The sequence below is a fragment of the Lissotriton vulgaris genome, unplaced genomic scaffold (assembly GCF_964263255.1).
Source record: "Lissotriton vulgaris unplaced genomic scaffold, aLisVul1.2 SCAFFOLD_1863, whole genome shotgun sequence".
NCBI classification, from domain to species: domain Eukaryota; kingdom Metazoa; phylum Chordata; class Amphibia; order Caudata; family Salamandridae; genus Lissotriton; species Lissotriton vulgaris.
In genome coordinates this window covers 112,501-118,276 of record NW_028242652.1, presented here as the reverse complement: position 1 = coordinate 118,276, position 5,776 = coordinate 112,501, and the positions used below count along the sequence as shown (strand labels likewise).

The following is a 5,776-nucleotide window of genomic DNA, read 5'->3' as shown; positions in this document are numbered from 1 at the left end:
CTAGGCCTACCATGGGCTGAAGCATGTATTATGCCACCCCTGACTGGCCATCCAAACTGACACCACAGGTTGATCACTCAGCTTGAGTAAGGTGGTGTAATCACCCCTTACTTAGATACAGTATACCTATATCTACCTTTATATATAGACACATATACACCTATAAGCCACTTACATGGTAGGCCTAGACAATCCTCGAGGCAGAGTGCTTGGTTTTATGTGAGAGGGTGCCCTAGCATGAGCTGAGCCCCTCTGCAGCTTTCAGAACCATGTCCTTATAGCTGTTCTATGATATAGCCATACCATATACTCTTAAGTGCATTATAATCCTCGCGGTTAAATGCTGACTTTGGTGTGTGGCTTTATCAAAACATGTGGTGTAAGGTGTCAAACACTTTGGAATACTACCTCCTCCCACCAATTCCGGCGGCGGGGGTAGCATTCCACCCTTCTAGAGGGAAAAGACCTGTATGTTACTGCTTTACCCGGTTAGAGTTAAACATGGCTTCAGCATCACAAAATGGATGCTGCTGCCACAGACACGAGTCTGACCACCTGCTGCTGGACGAAACTCCAGCAAGGGAGGCCTGGAAAATGGGTTTCCTATCGAGGAAGGTGCTAGGACCTCCCCAGACAGCCTGTAGTGTATTAGGGCAGGGTGGGTTGAATGGAACAATGCTTTTCCAGACACTGCCTGGGGCACACAAGATGCTCCATGCATAGCCCGGTTCAAACCAGTTGCTGGGGCACTCCAGCCCCGCCCTGGCGCGATACTGGACAAAGGGTAAGGGGTGTAACCACCCCCTTCCCAGATGTACCCATAGGAGGGACCTAGTGGGTAATCCAGCCCATTTTCTTAGTATAAAGATAGGTGCTGTGTCCCCAGGACTTTAGATTATCCTGGAACGAAACTCTGAAATGAAACTCTTGGACCTTCGACATTCTATACCGACTAGAAGACTGGAGACATCTCCCTTGTTGTCAAGGAGTGACCACCCTGTGTAAACAGGGACCCCTGTCTTTAGTAACAAACAAGGTAAAGGCGGCAGTTGGCATTTGAGCTGATCCAGTGTGAACAGGAAAGCATTGTGGAAAAAGATGTCCGGAGTTACCTTTGTCATATATACTTCCTGAAGAGTTGCCTTTGTTATACAGTTCATAAAGAGTTACCTTTGTTATACACTTCCTGAAGAGTTACCTTTGTTATACACTTCCCGAAGAGTTACCTTTGTTATACAGTTCATAAAGAGTTACCTTTGTTATACACTTCCTGAAGAGTTACCTTTGTTATACACTTCCTGAAGAGTTACCTTTGGTAGATACTTCCTGAAACTGAATTAACGGCAGCGCTTCCCGATTCCTCTCTTTTTCCACAATCTGTTCTGTTTAAATGAAATCTTGTCCATGTGTATCTACCTAAAACTCTACCTGTAGCACGAGTGCTCTGTGGCTGCCCTTTCCTTAGTAATTTACTCTGAACAATGGTAAATCACTGCCTTTTCAGAAGTAAATAAGATGTGACATGTTCAACCGCAGTTTTAATGAAATATCCATGTGTGGTACAATGTTCCTTACTAATTTCAAATATGGTAGAGAAGAGATGTCTTCTACAGCTGGTTAAATCTTGTGTATTCACATTCTATTACATTTGCATTTAGTAATATTACATTTCTTTACATCCAACAGAAAATAAGCCTTAAATGCACGGATTGATTATGAATAATGAAGATAACACATCAAACCTGCAAAAATTATCAAAAATAAGGAGCTCCAAAAACATCAGTGCTATCAGAGGCAGAGGACGATCCAGGAAGACGCGGTCAAAGGCAATTCAGTGAGTGTCCGAGTCTGAGATCTGCACCTCGACACCCCAAGACGAAGAAATGACCTCTACAAAATTAAGGCAACAAAACTGACTAACCACCTGCTGTATAAACAAGCGTCCAACACCAGCTTTGATCATGAGGCCGGTATGAGAGTTGGAGGAAGGTCTCGTGTCTATTTGGGATCCATAGCTTGGAACAAACTCCCTCTTCAGTTTTGAGCTGTTAGCAGCATGAAAATGTTTTAAAAAGGTTGAAAACTTGGCTTTTTGTCCATGTTTGAAAACAAACAGATTTACTTTCTTTTCTGACCTGTGCTTTGCCCCGGGACACTCTTTGGAGTAGCTGTACACATTACGAGTCGCTTCACCATCATGATATGGCTAGAGCAGTGCTTCGCTATCTAAACTGGCAACAGACCAGCATTCAGTGCTCTAGGTGTATTGCAAACACTTTCTAGCCAAACCGCAGGCACCAGGGAAAAGCAAAACGAAGTGGAGCCTAACAACTGAAGGCTGAAGGAAAGGGGAGTTCTGCTCTCTGAAGTACAGAGTATTGTCCCAATTTGCACCTACTGGAAGGAATATTAGGCTTTACCCGCAAGCATGCAAAGCCATTATCCAATCTAAAGATGCAATCACCCACAAGGAAGCTTTATTGATATTATGAATGTGGCAGGTATTTAGTGACTCTTGTATATTATTGTTAAATCGGAAATCAAGCGTCCAAAATAAATCAAGTGGTTTATTAACTATGCTGACCCTTCAGGAAACACGGTCAGCAGAAAAATCGTGCAATTGCACTGAATATGTCAAGAACTTTAGCCAATTAGAAACCATAAAAGAGCATCAGCGAATACAAACAGGGGAAAAACCATACCATTGCACTGAATGTGTGAAGAGCTTCAGTCAGTTAACACATCTCCAAAGACATCAGCGAATACACACAGGGGAAAAACCATACCATTGCAATGAATGTGTGCAGAGCTTTAGTCAGATATCAAACCTCCACACACATCAGAGAATCCACACAGGGGAAAAACCATACCATTGCAATAAATGTGTAAAGAGCTTCAGTCGGTTATCACATCTCCAAATACATCAGCGAATACACACAGGGGAAAAACCATACCAATGCAGTGAATGTGCGAAGAGCTTCAATCAGATTTCACAGCTACACACACATCAGAAAATACACACAGGGGAAAAACCATACCATTGCAAGGAATGTGTAAAGACCTTCTGCCGGTTACAAGAACTCCAAACACATCAGCAAACCCACACAGGGGAAAAACCATACCATTGCAAGGAATGTGTGAAGAGCTTCAGTCAATTATCAAACCTCCACACACATCAGAGAAAACACACAGGGGAAAAACCATACCATTGCAGTGAATGTGTGAAGAATTTCAGTACGTTAGCAAAACTCCAAACACATCAGCGAACACACACAGGGGAAAAACCATACCATTGCAAGGAATGTGTGAAGAGCTTCAGTCAATTATCAAACCTCCATAGACATCAGAGAATACACACAGGGGAAAAACCATACCAGTGCAGTGAATGTGTAAAGCGCTTCAGTCAAATTTCACAGCTCCACGCACATCAGAGAATACACACAGGGGAAAAACCATACCAGTGCAGTGAATGTGTAAAGAGCTTCAGTCAGTTAACAAGCCTCCAGAGACATCAGCGAATACACACAGGGGAAAAACCATACCAGTGCAGTGAATGTGTAAAGAGCTTTAGTCAGTTAACAGACCTCCGGAGACATCAGCGAATACACACAGGGGAAAAACATACCATTGCAGTGAATGTGGAAGTAGTTTTACTTACTCTTCAGCATTAGGAAATCATCAGCGAGCTCACAAAGGAGAAAAACATATTTTAAATGCCATGAATGCTTGAAAAGCTGTAGTCCATTATCAATCCTAAACAGGCATCAGCGAACACACGCAGAAGAAAAGCCTTCAAGTGCAATGAATGTTTGAAGAAATGTAGTCAATTGTCAAGCCTATATAGACATCAGCTTACACACACTCTGTAAATACCGTACAACTGTAGTGAGTGTAGAAGTACCTTTAGGAAATCTTTTGCATTAAGGATTCATCAGTTAATGCACACAGAGAAAAAACCTTTCAGGTGCAGTGAATGTGTGAATATCTTCTGTCAGGTAGTAAACCTCTAGATACTCTACAACTAACATACACAGAGTAAAAAAGAGCATTGCAATGAATGTCAGAAGTGATTTTGTCAATTGCAAACACACCTGGGGTAAACCTTACAATTGCACTAAAAGTGTGACGAGCTTTTGTCAATTTCTGATCCTACATAGCCTCAGCGAACACACACCTTCAGGGAACTCACTTAGAAATAATCCCAGAGATGCAGTGAATTCAGAAAGAACTTAAGAACATTAACAATAATATTGACTCAACTGAGGACATAGACAAGAGCAGAACAGTGCAGTTATTGTGAGATGAAGGAATTACAGGAACAAATATATAATTATGTGGGATATTCAAATACCAGATGAATGAAGACACGACTAGAAGAAAAGAAGAAAACCAAAGATTTGTATAATATTGAAAGTGTCTGTTCCCAGTGATTGTCCACTTCGGTACACATAGAAAAATGTGATATAACAGGAAATCCACTGGGAGACTAGCACAATGTGGAATAAAAGAAAAGAAACACTGTTGTTTTTTATTTGGCAATGAAGAGTTACAAAGAAAGACATCCAGGTGTTCCTGTTCATGCTACCTGTAAAAGTGTAGGGATGAATATGATTCTGCCTGCACACATTGCTATACTAGCATAAGTGTGTTAGTTACTCAAACACCATTTTGCTGCTTTTGCACATGACACTACATGTCTCTGTTTTTATAAAGACAAACTGCTTGCTTTTCCTCCAAATGAGAACGGTCGTTTTTCACATCTCTAGACTCACACTGCAACCTCAAGGCTGCACAAAGTGTTCAAGGTTAAAAAACAATGTATGCTGTTGGTGCAGGTTGATCGGCCCACGCTCTAGACACAACACAAACACAGCTGTTCCTTTCTGAAACTCAGGTGCTTTTAATATTGCACTGCATGCATGAGACTAGCACTTGGAAAAAACCTTTCCATCGACAAAGAGCTGTGCTGATCTGGGATGTGATTCACTTCACCTGACTTTGAAGGTATGGGGTTCCCAATTTTAACCTAGAGATCTTATAATACCTAGCTCCTAGCAAGGGGAGGGTGGTACACAAGGCGCTATAGACCTGGTTCCACTATCATTATAATATGATTTCTCCCTTTGTATTTTATGGAATTGTAACAATGCTGATTGTATTGATTTTATGCATCTTTTTACCAATGTCGGTAAAGATACTGCATCTTAGAGCACGTAGTTGAAATAAACATTTTAAACTAGACTGTGTCTCTGATTGCTCACGTTGTGGACATTTATGAGAATAAAAACGAAAGAGTGTTCTTGATTCCCAGTATTCCGGAGAGGTCCCAAAGTCTCTTGTTCTGGGTTGTCTAATCATTGGTAGCTTCGCTGTAGTACTGAGAATGAATGAGACACTGTTGCTAGTCGGATAGGGGTTCCGGGCACTGAGGTGAATTTTTGGTACACCACAATACACTCAGGTCCTGGTTTCCTGCGCATAGTTCTGCGCATGAGCAGAATCCCCGCAACAAAAGCAGCTCTAGAAACAATGCTTGGACTAAGAAGGGTATTTTCAGCTAACTTTAGGGATTAGTGATAAAACATATAAACTCAAAAAACTTGGTCTGAGTCCCTGCAAGAAGAACTAATTTAACAAGCACACACTGGTGAATAGTCACAGCTGATTGTGGTGTTTGGTTGTTTTCTACAACAGTAATGATTCAGTGACAGCGGCCAGAGAACAATGTCCAAAAGCAATGTGAATTGAGAAGAATGTGAACTGTCACTCTCGTGTA

General features: G+C 41.6%; 1 pseudogene; it reads left to right on the top strand.

Annotated features, from left to right (window-relative positions):
- Positions 1–2,576: 2,576 nt before the first annotated feature.
- LOC147668878 (uncharacterized) lies at positions 2,577–3,730 on the top strand (annotated as a pseudogene).
- Positions 3,731–5,776: the final 2,046 nt, after the last annotated feature.